At 53.5% G+C, this 14,697-nt stretch overlaps 1 non-coding gene across 1 annotated transcript; it reads left to right on the forward strand.

Annotated features, from left to right (window-relative positions):
• The first annotated feature begins 13,432 nt into the window (after positions 1-13,432).
• Positions 13,433-13,504, forward strand: TRNAT-CGU. Its single transcript has one exon. It is a non-coding gene; the product is annotated as a tRNA-Thr (tRNA).
• Positions 13,505-14,697: the final 1,193 nt, after the last annotated feature.

A 14,697-nucleotide genomic window follows, 5' to 3' on the forward strand; every position in this document is an offset into this window, starting at 1 on the left:
TCGGAATATTTGAACAACTCCCCAGCTGATTGTAATTTAACTGGGTGCCCCTATGTGGGTTTTGTTTTTTGTTTTCGCTGAACCCGGCCACCTTACCAAGTAGGGATTAGTAGTAACTTGTCCAAAGTTTGGAGGGGTTGCGGGGGCGTGGAGAGGGGTTTCTGCAACAGATTCGCGTTTTACTCGGCAGTTGGCTATCCTTACATTCAGTTGGAAACCAGACAAAATTTGCCGAATCGGCAAGTGAGGGTTATATACAGTATCTAATCGAAAAGGAGGTACTCTCTGGCTTAGCTAGGCCTTATTCTGTGGGGAAGTATAAGAAATAAAGTTCTAGTAGAAAAAAATTTTTTTTAACTTTGAATTGGCCAAGTTACACAAATTATTATGTTTTTTATTAGAGCAGGGGAGAGGGGCAGAGGGAGAGAACGAGAGAATCTTAAGCAGGCTCTACACTCAGCATACAGCCCGACTCGGGGCTCGATCGCATGGCTCGTGACCTGAGCTGAAATCAAGAGTCTGACCTTCAACCGACTGAGCCACCCAGGCACCTGGAGAGAGAGAGAGAGAGAGAGAGAGAGAGAGAGAGAGAGAGACACACACACACACACACACACACACACTTTTTAATTTGTAGATTCTCTAAGAATGGCCAGAGGGAAATTCCTTTACCTTGACTTTGTTTCTGACCTGTTACAAACACAGAGCTCAAGAATCTCCGAAAGCACTTGGACCTGAAACAGTGGTTTTCAACTTGGGTTGTGCATTGAAGTCACCTAGGGAGATAGAAAAACTTCTGCCTGAGCTGAACCCTGCCCCTCCCATCTCTGCCCCCAGATTCCAGTGTAATTGGTGTAGGTGTGGCCCCGGGCACGCAAATGTTGAAAGAGCTCCCCAGGTGACACCGGTGGGTAGCCCCAGGTTGAGACCCCTGCCCTAGAGGGTTGCTAGCCAAGGGTAGAGGAAACGGGTAGAGTTGGTCGTCAGGTTTGTTAATCCAGGTGCTGCCGTTAACATTAGGGTGTCAGTGGCTTTGGTGGATGGTGAGAAGCCAGGAGATCCCTCGCCCCAGGATGGGAGGCCAGGTGCCTTCAGGAACTGGTGTGCCCAGCTGTTCTCGTCACCCTGGGGGTTAGCACACCTGAGCGGGCAAGTCTCTGTTGGGTGCCCGTGGGGTCAGGCGCGGGCCCATTCTGGAGTTGGGGTAGAACAGAGTCAAGGGTCGGGGAGGGGCTGTCCCCCGGAAGGCAGCCTCCTATTTGCACAGCTGAGCAGGAGGGGACACTGGCTTTGTGGGTTTTGCCTCTGACCTGTTTTCAGGCTGGGTGGATGAGGGTCACCCCAGCGTCTCCACTTTCAGCACCCAAACCAGCACACCCCGGCCCACGTCCAGGAGGCTCCAGGCGCTGGTCTGCTGGATCATCTGATTCCTGACCCAGCCAGGTCCCGGTGGCCAGGAGGGCACAGTGCGGGCGCTTTTGTTCCACCGAGGGACTTAATGGCCGGCAGAAACTGCAGCGGCCAGTGGGGACTGGTGGCTGAGGGCGAAGCTAAGGCCGCTTTTTGTGCTGTGGGCACGTGTGTTTAATGCATTAGCAAATTTAGCAGGGGACGTTTGGGAACGGTCGCCACGCCAAGAAAATGACTGTTCGCCTGGCACGACCACAGCGACTCTTTGAAAGGGCTGAGGAGGGTTTGGGGCTGAGGGCTTCAGTGCTGGCATCCTCCCTGGCTGGTCCTCCTTGGGGACGGAGGTCAGTCCCTGTAGGGCGACGCTTCAGGCTGGTGGAGACCAAGGCCCATCTGCTGAGGGGCCTCAGGCCAGAAGGGCCAAGTACCCCCTGGTGACTTCAGGCAAGTTCCTTCTGTTGACCTTAGGGACCTTCAGGTCCTCCGTCCTGCTCTGAATCTGTGCGCAAAAGGTCAGGGAGCAGGAGAGGCTGGCACCGCGGGCCAGCCCGAGCTGCGTGGCAGCACAGCTCTAAGGCCCTTGTGCCGCCCACCTGAGAACACAGGCTGCTTTCTGGAAAGGTTGGTTTCTGAAAGCATAGACCCTGGCGAAGCGGTCTGACTTTGGTGCTCCGACCTTGTAGGCTCCTCCTCCTTCCTTGTGACTGTAACCCGCCATCTGCCCCCGCAGGAGGGTGGCTGAGAATGGCGGGAGTTAAGTGCTGTTGCCCCGGGGGACCGCACCTCCTACCGGGACCCTCTGCTTTGCTGTGCTGCACAGGCTGTGTTTTGTCTGCATGGTTTGGGGTCGCTGTCCTTGTGCCTTTTTTCTTCCCTGTCACCACTGTACAGGATTTGCCATGTCCTCACTGCCCCTTTTCTACATCCTCGTGTTTACCCTGGTCCTTCCCGAGCCCTGTAAATGTGTACATAGCGTCCCACTTGGCGTCCACGGGGTCTGCTCCCAGGCCAGGCCTCCCAGCACGTTCTTCCACACGCGCCTCCAGGTTGCTCGCTCAGCCGTGCAGATTTGGTAACTTTGTACAGAACTCTTTTCATTATGGTCTTAAGCTCGGAGGGCTCGCAGTCCCTCGTCCAGCCTGCAGCTAGTTTAGAAGCCTTGCACACCAGAAAAGGGTCACTTTGTGTAAAGCACCTTCTCCCACAAACGTCTTCCCGTATTGGTGTCAGTATTTATAGAAAGCAGAGCGCACCTTTCTAACTGTGGGGTTCGGCCCAGGGCCCCCGCAGGGACGTCATGGGTCTGCGGCAGCACCCCTGGCCCCCAGAGGAAGCTTCAGCTGTGTGTGGCTCCCAGTGCTTGGCACTGGGCTGGGTTCAAGACCACCACCATCTGGTGTCTCGAACAGCTTTGGAACTCCCAAGTGGGCAGAAGAGGCTCCTCGCTGCTGCCCCGGCCTGCCATTAACTGCCGAGCTCTTCCTCATCTGCCCGAGGTGCTCAGACCCGAGTGCCATTAATTCCCCGACTGCTGACCGGACTCACTCGCCCACGGCCTGCTGGCTCCCTCCATCCTGGCCCTTCCTGCTTTCTCGGCTGGGCCTCCGGGGGCCCAGATGGAAGAAGCTACACGTATGGCCTCGTGCCCAGGGGTTTGTTAGACAGCTTTGACTCTGGGATTCCCCTTGGGTCTCGCCCCAGGAGCCTCCCTCTGGAAGCAGGCTTATCTCCGGAGCTGGGGTGAGACCACCTCCAGGCCCCAAGGCGGGGAGAGGGGTGAGGCCCAAGGCTGCGTCCCAGGGCCCCAAGCTCTCCACGTCCTACCTGCTTCTAGCCAAAAAGGAGCAGGCTGTCAGAGGCAGGCTCCTTCAGGAACTCTAATGTACAGACCAAGGTGTAAATAAACAGTTTGCTTTTCTTGCCTGACTTGACGGTGAGTTTCTGTGGTTGGGGGAGGGAGGGTGGAAGACGGGAGGTCTGGTTCTGGGGCTCCAGGGGACAGACAGTGTCCTTTAGGAAGAGCAGGCCCCACCCTGCATACCAGGGGGGCTGGCGCCGTCCTCCAGGGGCAGGGCAGAGACCCTCGTTTTGGCCTGCTGTCCCCGGGAGAGGTGTGGCTCCCAGAAGCCCCTGGAACACCACCGTTCCAGCCGCGGGGCTGTGATGCTCAACAACCTGGTCTTTGCTGCAGCCGTGTTCCCTTTCCCAGCCGGGGCCTCCCAGGGGTCTCCGCTTGCTCTGGTCACTCTAATGGGGCCCCAGGGCCATCTTCCTCCCTGTCCACCGCTGCGATTCCTCTGGGTCACAGGCCCAAGTCCTCCCCTCAAGCGTCGTTTCAGACCGACGTGCCCGCACCAGTGCTGCCAAAGCTGTAAAGCATCAAGGTGGCTGCAGGTTGAGCGGCCCAGACCCCCAGATTTCTGCCGTCTCCTGGTCTGCCCCTTCCTCTTACTGTGGCACTCCAGGTGTCGAAGGGATTCCCAGGTTGCCCAGGCCCAGCCCCTGGAGCGGAGGCTGCTCTCCCTGTTGGCCCAGACCCTCAGGACAGGCAGGACCAGGTCCTTCCACCTCCCCCCACAGGCCCTTGTGGCGTGGGTCTGCCTGTAGGCGGCCCCCCACTCAGTAGATTTACCTGGTTTCCTGGGCTGGGGGGGGGGGGGAAGTCCCCTCCCAACACTGGGAATCTATTGTCCTGGATCTCTGTTCCCTCCATCCTCCTAATGTGCCTCTTTCAAACTGCCCTACTTGAGTTGCCAGATCTGCACATAAAAATACAGGATGCCCAATTAAATTCGAATTTCAGGTCAGCGATCCTTCGGTTTAAATATGTTCTGTGCAATACTTAAAAAATTAGTAATTGCATGTCTGAAATTTGACACTGGTTCTGCCTTTCCTACCCAGCTATCCAGAAGGAACTGCTGGCCTTTCCAGAAGCTGTTAGCCCGCTTGTGCCTTTGTCTTCACATGGCCATCTTCCCTCTGTGTATCTCTGTCCAGATTTCACTGTTAGAAGGACACCGGACATTGGATTAGGGCCCACCCTATCCCAGGATGACCTCATTTTAAACTTGCTTATATCTGCAAACACCCTATTTCCAAATAACGCCCAGTTCACAAATACCAGGGCTTAGGAATTCAACATTTCAGGGGGACACAATTCAACTCAGTTTGCTATTCTGGAGAGAGGTGAGAGCCAGCACTGCTGTGTGGACAGGCTGTGCCCTCTGCGCCCGTAAATTCCCTGCTCACCTGTCCCGGATGAAGAGCTTGGCTATTTCAGACATCACCAACCCTACGCCCCCTGGAGGCCACGGTTCCTGCAACAGCTTCATTGTCCGATCCCAAACTCACTAGGCCCTTACATTTAGAGCCTTTTAGAGTGGTCCGGGCCCAGGTCAAAGTCTCCTGAGTAGGTAAAAAAAAATCTGGGTCTGAAATCCCCCAACCAACCGACTTGAGCACATTGTATGTGCCACCCTCTGTGTTGGGCACTGGAGGTTGGCACGGAAGAGACAGCAGAGGCTTATGTCCTCCTGCGGGCAGGGGAGCCAGGGAAAGGTCCAGGGGGCTGCAGGAGCCGGGGACAAGGGGATTGGGATCAGCTGGGTATCAGGGGCAGCTTCTCTGAGGAAGGCGTATTTCAGAGGAACCCTGAAGGGCTGTAGGATCAGGAACCACATACGGGGGAGACCGGCAGAAAGCACAGCCCTTTCAGGGACTCTGGTTGGGAGGTGGGACAGGTGAGTCCACTCGGAGGCTGGTGGGCCCAGGGTGGATCTCGTTCACCGTTAAGCAATTGTTTCATCGCTTCCTAATGCTCGGTGTAGAGCCAGGTGCGGGGCTTTGACGCTAAGCAAAACAGATCTGCTCCTCACCCTCACGGCACAGGGTGCCTCCAGAATGTTCAAATGGGAGGTTCTCAATCCTGGCTGCGTGTTTGAATAGCCCGAGGGAGTTTAAAACCCCACGGATAAAGGACCCAGCCCAGCGGTGTGGATTCAGGAGGTAAGGGGTGGGCTGGACGCCAGGGTTTTTCCAAAGTCCCCCAGGTGATTCCAGCATGTTCGCAGGTGTGAGGGTCACTGCTATGTAATCCCCCCCAGAGATCGTTGGGAGGGAACAGCAGGTGGAGAGGCCTTTAGAGAACAAGCAGCAGGATCTTAAGCCAAGGAGTGGCCTGCTCGGGGCCGAGTTTCAGAGAGCGGCGGCGGGACCAGGCGGCAACCTGACAGAGGAAGTGAGAGAGGAAGGCAGCCTGGGACTCAGGTAAGACCCGGGTTGTTCGCTATTTGCGGAGTAAGATGAGGAGTTAGAATTGCCAGATGTCAGTGGTGGTTTGGGCAAGGCAGCCAGGCTTCTCACAGCCTTGCTGGGAGGGTCTCCAGAAAATGTCTCAGCTACATGCAAAGGTGGGTAAAGTCACTTTCTGCGCGCCCCCCACCCCCACCCCCGCAGCAAGTGCAGCACCCGTCACACTACCGGCGGCCCAGAGCCCTGTGGCCAGCAGGGGGCGCTCGCCGCGGGACAAGGCGGGCGCTCCTCGGAGGCGGCCCTCTGATCTTCCGGCCCTGGGGACCGGGATCTGGAGTCATTCCCCTCCCCTTACTCCGTGCCTGATGCAGTGCGTGGTTCTCGGGAGGTAACGCGAGGTAGTTGCCGTTAGCTTGCGTGCGCTTAGGGCTTCCTGTGTGCCAGGCAGTGTTTTGTGTGCTTCGTGTGCACCGGGCCATTTAATCCTCACAACCATGGAGGGGAGGGGGGCAGCATTATCTCCGTCTCACAGATGAGGAAACTGGGCCGCCACAGGTAACTAGCCGTAAGTCACCCAGGGTTCACGTCCAGGCAGCTGGTAAGGGGAAGAGTCATCCCAGAGCGGGACCCGGAGGAGAGGGTTGTTCAGAGCAGGGAGGAGTCACTTCCGGCTGGCAAGGCTTCAAGGGGGAAAGGACATGTACGGAGCCCTGGAGCCTGAGCCTGCGCTCCAGGAGCAGAGGGGCTGTAAAGGGCACCGCGGGAACAAGCGTGTGGAGGTGGGACACCGAAGGATGGTGGCTTCACTGCGGCTCAGCTTGGCTGGCGGGCTGAGGGGTCACTACTGCCACAAGTGTCCTGGGGGGGGGAGGTTGTGGCCTCTAGGGCCCAGGAAGTCCGGAGCCAGCTTCAAACCAGTCCTTCCAGGAACAAAACCAAGTGGTTGGGTTGGGGCTGCAGGAAGTTCCCCTCACTCTCCTGCCACCCCTAGCTGGACCCTGGCTTTCACTCCAAGCTCTGATACTGTTCTGATTTGGGCAGGACGTTGGTGTGGCCTCTGGGCTTTAAAAAAAAAAAAAAAAAAATGGTGGAGGGGCGCCTGGGTGGCTCAGTCGGTAAAGTGTCCTCCTCTTGGTTTTGGCTCAGGTCATGATCTCACGGTTCATGAGTTCAACCCCCACATCAGGCTCCCCGCTGCTGGTGCTGAGCCCACTGGGGATTCTCTCTCCCCCTCTTTCTACCCCTCTCCCACCATGCTCTCTCTCCAAATAAATAAATTGTAAGATTTAAAACAAAAACTAAGACCATGTTTTAAATGGTGGAGCTCCTGAAAGGCCCAAATGCAGAGAGCAAAGGTGCTGAAATCTGAGCCCCTTTAAGTCACAGTTAGTGAATGATGGAGGGGGGGGGGAGTCTCCAAAGATAGTCACCATTGATTTATTCCCTCCCTGTGTGCAGGTGTCTCCCCTACTGAGAGAGGTGGAATTTCCCTCCCCTCCCCCACCTTTGGGCTGGCCACGTGACTACCCTGATCAATACATGGAAAGGTGCATCATTTGTAGCAGAAGTGATAATCCTGGGACTTCTCAGCTCTGGCCCTAAGAGGCGGCAAGGAAACTTCCGTTTCCTTCCTCTTGACATGCACCCTCTTGGAGGGCGGCTGCCATGCTCTGAGGAACCCCAAGCAGCCACGTGGTAAACTGAGGTCCCAGCCCAACAGCACCAGCTCAGTGCCAGCCATATGAGTGAGGTCATGGTGAGCCTTCCAGCCAGTCCAGCACCCTTGCCGACAACAGATAGGGCAGAATTGCCTGGCCAACCCCCAGAACCACAAAAAGGGTCTAGGCTTTGAGGCGTTTGGTTACATAGCAATAGACGCATGAAACAGCGGGTGTTCAGGAGTTTGCTCTCTGTCAGGCCTCCCCTCACAAAAACCCATCTTTCCCAAAAGGAATCCTCCCCAAGCATCTTGGGGAATAATTGGGTCCATCAGTCCCCTGACTTCACCCAGGTAGTTCTCTTACTGTGCAGGAGCCCCATGGAGAATCCTGAGTGACTATGACAGCAGGATCACGTTCAGGAAAGAATGAGTCCCAAGGGCTGTAGCTGCATAGCGATTGTGCTCCCTAAGGCTCCTGCCTCATTTTGGGGCTTCTGGGGTGACCTGATGGTATTCAGCTCATGATCCGCCTGGGGGCCCTCCTCGCTCCTTTAAAGTCCAAGCCACCTTGAAACATCTTGTTAAGAGGGAATGCTCCGCCAGCAGGTGGAGGAGTCCGGGAAAAGTAATTGAACTAACCACCAAGAAGGGAAAGAGAGAGATAGACGACCAAAGCGCATTAATCCTAAATACGAAAAGCAGCCTTAATTTACATGTCTACAGGTGCGGCCTTCTCTCTAAAAAGGTTTCAAGTTGCGCTGACTTTTTCCTAGTAACAGCAGCCTTAATTTAGAGCTTTCGGGCTGGCAAAGGGACCATGAAACCCGACCAAAGGGGAAAGTGTCAGGTTGCTACTGTGCCCAAGGAAAAAAGGTCAAATAGCGTTTCAGCCCCCTGCTAACTTTAGCAGTGAATAATGAAGAAGGTGTTCAAAATTTAATTAACGCAGGACTGTGGCTAACAGCTAACTAACCCTGCTATTTTGGAGATGAGGAAACAAGATTAAATAACCACTGAGGGGACACTGGGCATGACCCCTCCCATATTCATTCAACATCATGGAAGTTTTTGGTTTTTTAATGTTTATTTTTGAGAGAGCGAGAGCGAGAGAGCGAGCGAGCAGGAGTGGGGAAGGGGTAGAGAGAGAGGGAGACACAGAATCTGAAGCAGGCTCCAGGCTGTGAGCTGTCAGCACCGAGCCCAATGCGGGGCTCAAACCCATCAACTGTGAGATCACGACCTGAACCAAAGTCAGACACTCAACCGACTGAGCCACCCAGGCGCCCCCAGCATCACCAAAGCTTTAACTCCTCCATGCAGATAACCACCAGCCCGTAAACCTAGCACCAAAGAGTGTGCTACATGTAACCTGCCGTATCAACGAACTACTGCTGTGTAACAACCCCCCCCCCCCCGCAAAATGTAGTGGCTTGTAACAGGAACCATTCATTACTTTCACCATTTTGTGGCTAGGGTGGCAGGTCCTCTGCTGGGTGTGGCTCAGTCACGAGGGGTCTGCTGGGCTGGAAGGTTCAAGACGGCCACACTGATGTGTCTAGCAGGTGGTGCCGGCTTTCGGCTGGGAGACTCTCCTGGCCTCTCACCCTCCGTTAGCCAGACTGCCTTCCTTACATGGGGGTCTCGGGACAGGGCTCTGAGATATCTCCCGGGCAGAAGCTGCAAGGTCTCTTGGGACCCAGGCTTGGGATTTTACACATCACTTTTGCCACATTCCACTGGTCAAGCCCATGTCCAAAGAGGAGGGCATAGACTCTGCCTGCGAATGGGAAAGCAGCAACGAATGTGAGCCTGAATTTAGTCTGCCACGCCTATTTAAAATTACAACCAGGGGAGCCTGGGTGGCTCCGTCAGTTAAGTGTTGGACTCTTGGTTTCCACTCAGGTCATGACTCAGTTTTGCCAGTTTGAGCCCCTCATAGAGATCTCCGCAGTGCAGAGCCTGCTTGGGATTCTCGGTCTCCCTCTCACTCTGCCCCTCCCCCACTCACCCTGTCTCTGTCTCTCTCGAAATAAACTTAAAAAAAAAATAGGGGCATCTGGGTGGCTCAGTCAGTTAAGATGTCCAACCTGGGCTCAGGTCATAGTCTCGTGGTTCATGAGTTCGAGCCCCGCACTGGGCTCTGGGGTGACAGCTCAGAGCCTTGAGCCTACTTTGGATTTTGTGTCTCCCTCTCTCTTTGCCCCTCCCTCTCTTGCATTCCATCTCTCTCCCTCCCTCTCCCTCGTCCTCTCTCTCTCTCTCAAAAATGAATAGACATTAAAAATTTTTCTTCAATAAAAAAAAATAAAAAATAAAATGACAACCCTTCCTCCCCCCTCTGGAATTTCCTATCCTTCTTCCCCACTTGATGTTTCTCCCTAGTGCTTTTCACCAGCTGATATACTATGTTTTGCTTATTTAAGAATGGATGCTCCATTAGGGCAGGGATCTGTGCTGCTTAGTTCATTGCTATAGCTCCAGCACTGAGTCTAGCACATTGTAGGTGCTCAGTGAGGATTTGTTGAAGGAATCGATGATGGGAACCTCTTACTACTGTGGTATACGGAAGTGGGTATGGCCTGATTTCTGCCCCCGGGTTCTGTGTTCTGGAGCCAGCTCTCACACTTCGGTGAAGTTTCATAGCATCTTTGCCAATGCAAAAAGGTCCTAAAAATGGCACAGACGTTTAGAAAACAGAAGTCTGATCACATACTTACGGCTGCTTACTCAAGGAGACAAGACCTGGCTCCCAGGCCTACCAGCTGAGAAGTACACCTGGACAGACCCACCGTGACCCCACCAAGGAGCAACCCAGTGCAGCCTAGGGTTGGCTGTGAGTCACAGCAGAGGGTCGGAGAGCGAAGAATTTTCTTTTCAGGTGCTTTTATAAAATACACTCCTTAGAGCAGTTTTAGGTCAGTAGCCAAATTGAGAGTTCCATATTGCCCCTCCCCACGCACAGCTTGCCCCACTATCAACATCCCGCACCAGAGTGGTACCTGTTACAATCGATGAAATGATCCATTTAGAAGGACATGGGCAATGTTCATCCCACAATGCTAAGTGAGAAAAGTCTGGACACCATGAAATATACATATCTGAAAATATGCATCTGACCCTCCTGTGTTTCATATACTCGATTTCCTCAAACTCACAAGTTTAAAAAGCTATTCTTTTAGGTGCCATTAAAGGGGGAAAAGGCTGATAAGACTCCAACTAATCAGTTGTCGTCTTGATTTTTAATTTGTTGGAATGTGAGGGGAAAAAACCTGTGTCCGAAGATAAATACATTACAGTGTGTTTCACACACACAAGAATGTAGGTACTTGTGTTTCTCTCTGGTGGGGAGACCACAGGTCCTTTGAATTCTCCTGTTCGTGCTCTTAAAAACTTGCCTGCTTCTTCAACAAATGGGTGTTGGGAAAGCTGGAGAGCCAAAAGCAAAAAAATGAAGTTGGATACCTACCTTATACCCCATACAAAAATGAGCTCAACATGGAATGAAGACCTAAACATAAGACCTGAATTGATATAGCTCTTAGAAAAAAAGAAAATAGGGGGAAAGTTTCATGACGTTGGATTTGGCAATGATTTCTCACATGAGGCCAAAAGCCCAGGCAACAAGAACAAAAACAGGCAAATGGAACTGATGACATCAAACTTAAGACTTCTGTACTGTAAAGGAAGCAATCAAGACGAATGAAAAATCAACCTACAGAAAGGGAGAAAATATTAGCCAATAATCGAATAAGAGATTAACATCTAGGATATAAAAAGAACTCCTATAACCCAACAATAAAAAAAAATAACCAGAATAAAAAATTGGCAAAGGACTTGAATAGACATTTCTTCAAAGAAGAGCTACAAATGGCCGGCGAGCATAGGAAAATATGCTCAACATCACAATCAGGAAAATGCCAATCCGACCACAATGAGATACTACCTGATGCCCATTAGGATGGTCACTATAAAAAAAAAATGTATTGGCACAGATGTGGAGAAATTTGAACGCCTGTGCACTGGTAGTGGGGATGTAACATGGTGTAGCCACTATGGAAAACAGTACGGCATTTCCTTGAAAAAATTAAAAACGGAATTACCATAGAATCTGGCAATGCCACTTCTGGGCTATAGATCCCAAAGCACTGAAGACAGGATCTCATAATCGCATACCCATGTCACCGCAGCACAACTCCCAACAGCAAAGGGGTCAAAGTCACCTAAATGTTCATCGAGGAACGAATGGATTTCCAAAACACAGGGAACTATCGTTGAGCTTTAAAAAAAGGAGATCGTGTCCTGCGACCACACGGATGAACCTCGGGCACATTACGCTAAGTGAAATAAGCCAGTAACAAGAAGGCAACTACTTACTGTAGGACTCCACCTATAAGGTACCTTGGGCAGTCAAACTCTGAAACGCAGAAAGTAGAATAGTAGTTGCCAGGGGCTGGGAAGCGGTTGGGAAGGGGAGTTACTTACTGTTGGGTGGGTATAGTTTCAACAGAAGTTCCATTTGTTGCACAATAATGTCCACAGGGTAGACACCACACTTTTAGACGGTCAAGATAAAACTGTGTGTGTGGTTTTGTGTGTGTGTGTGTGTGTTTTAGCACACACGAAAATCGCTTTCCTGGGTTTCCCTAAATCTCCACGCTGTATACTTTTTAAAAAGTTCTATAAATAAGCAAGAATGACTTTGGAGTGGCGGTGGAAGGGTGAGCAATGGTGCCATTGGTCTGATTTGTGTCTCCCCGCCCCCCCACCCCCCACCCGCCCTCGCCCGGCGCTGGCCTGCAGGAGGCCTGGAGTTGGCTGCAGTTGGCCATGTCCTGCCCCCAGGAGGAGGGCTCTTCTACCCACCCACCCCCACTCCCCCCCCCCCCCCCCCCCCCCCCCCCCGCCACCTCTCCTGAAACAGACGCTGTGGCCACACCAAAGTAGGACGGAGGGGCGTAACTGCCTTTAAAAAAAACTTTTTAAACAAAATACAAGATCTACAAAAAAGTATCAAGGATCATAATAAGCACTCATATTCCCACCATTTTAGCTTTTTGCCTCTTTCATAGAATAGACCACAAACATTACCAACAAAGTTCCTTTTGTCCCCTATCTCCAGCCAGTCTCCTCCTCTCCTTTTATTTTACTACTTTATACTTTTACCTGCTTTGTACGTCTTTCCCTTTAATAAATGGTTTCATTGTCCGATATCCTGCTTTCTAAAATCACATGTGGTTTTGCGCACTACCTATGCCGACAATCCTTCCTTTGACTCTAGATCATTCCTTTTTAATAGCGACCCCCTGTTCCCTGGTATGGACAGACTATCAGCTTCATCCAGGTCGCCTCCCAGGTTCACTCCCACTAGCACTGTCGCCACGAACATCCCTGGGGGCATCTTCTTGTGCGCCCACGTCGGTTCCTCCCGGGCAAGGCCATCTTGTCTAAACAGATATTTATCAGGAGTCTCCCGTGCCAGGGTTTGAAGGGCAAGGGCGGAGCGTGAACCAGCCGAGGAAGGTTTTCCTTACCCAGACTGCCGCTCCTGCGGGGTTAGCGAAGGAAAGTCACCTCCCCGCTCCCCAGAAGCCTGGCCCTCATCCCCCCACCCGGCTCCCTACATGTTTTTCCAAAGCCAGGACCGTCCACGCCTGCACTGCCCTTCTTGCCCCTTCGGCTCCCGGTATGCTCGGCCCGAAGCCCCGTAGCTGCCAACGCAACCTGCCGACCCGACGGAAAAGACCCGGCCAAGGTCACACAGCTGGGCGCTCGCGGCCGCGGTATCCGCTTCCGCTCGCGTCGTAGCAAGCATCGGCCGTGGTTTTTCTCCGTCTGGGCTCCCGGTCCCGCCGAAGCCTCTCGCTAATCCCCGGCGGGCCTCCTCCCGGCTTTCCCGGGGAGGAGGGCGGGGCCGGGCCAGAGCGCCGCTAGTTCGGGTCCCGCCGCAGGCAGGACTCCGGCGCCAGGCCCGGCCCGACCGAGCGGCTGACAGAGCTGGGTCTGCAGGGGCGGGCAGGAGGCCGGGGGCGGGGCCGGAGGCGGGGCCATGCGCTTCCTGCGCCTGCGCCGCCTACCCTCCACTGAGAGCTTCCACCGCTCGCTCGGCTGTCAGGCGCGGTGGCCAAGTGGTAAGGCGTCGGTCTCGTAAACCGAAGATCGCGGGTTCGAACCCCGTCCGTGCCTGGGGCTTGAGGTTGGGGCTTGGCGATGGGGGTCTGTTGTCCCCACGTGCGCCGTCCCTTAGCTGCGTGGCATTTTTTACTTTTCAGATTCCGTCCGGGGGTTCTCCAGCCTGCCCCTCCCCCCAGGCTGTGCCGCGCAGGCCCAGCCAGTTCGCTGGGGCTCGCGGGACCGCTGGTGTGGACGCCCTCCGTCCCTGTCGCGCAGCGCTGCGCTAGTGGCACCGGCGTTCGTCTCTACGGGGCCCCGCTCCCCTTGCCATCCTACGCCGGCCGTACCTTTATGGGGCCCCTGTGATACCGGTGGGGACACCGAGGCCCCAGGTGGAGAGCCCACGCGAGGCATTGACGTCGCCAGCAGGGGAAGGGGCTCTAGCGTCGCTTGGCTTTGCGTGTCTTAAGGGTGGGAGAACTTTCCAGAGAGGACTTTGGAATTTCTGGACCGGTGTTTTCTGGTTTCTGTTTGTTCCTTGAAAGGTGAGTTATACACCTGTGCTTACCGTCTGCGTTCTTGTTGAGGAAGCCAGCCACATCGCTCAACTGGTGGGCACTTGGTCCTTTCCCAGCTCTTGGGAACTGACAGTTTGAGTCTGGTGCCTGTCTGTGTGATCCGTTCATTCCGGCCCCCTAGCCAGTTATGACACTCCCCAAGTCATCTCTAGGATAAACAGCCCAATTTAATATGACATGATGTTGAGTGCCTCTAATTTCTGAATCACTCAGCCTGTCTCCTTTAATTTGTAATCCTCAGCAATGAAAATACTACTCCAGAGATAGTTTCATGAATGGAGCTTAGGCCTCCCTCGTTCCACATCCCATGCTTCTCTTAATGTGACCCCAAATCACATTACCTTTCCAGAGGCCCCTGTCACACAGTTGACCATGGGGACATGGGGAGCTTCAGGTGGACTGAATGTCAGAGTCTCTGAGGGGATGTCTAGGGTTATCAGAAGACAGGATGTGCGGCCCTGGGAACAGGGAAATATATTGATCTTTTCCCTAAGATTCCAATAAACGGAAAAAATGCTCTTGGCTTTTGAAGGGAATGCTGAGCTAGGGATTCAGTGTTGTCGTAGAATTGTCAGTAAATGCAAATTGAGACAGATTCTAGATATTCAGAAATAGGAAGAGGAAAGGTCCTGAACTACTGGATCGTGCAATGATTCTTATGCCTTAAACTGGATTCCTGATGAGAAG

The sequence above is a fragment of the Prionailurus bengalensis genome, chromosome E1 (assembly GCF_016509475.1).
Source record: "Prionailurus bengalensis isolate Pbe53 chromosome E1, Fcat_Pben_1.1_paternal_pri, whole genome shotgun sequence".
Taxonomy (NCBI): domain Eukaryota; kingdom Metazoa; phylum Chordata; class Mammalia; order Carnivora; family Felidae; genus Prionailurus; species Prionailurus bengalensis.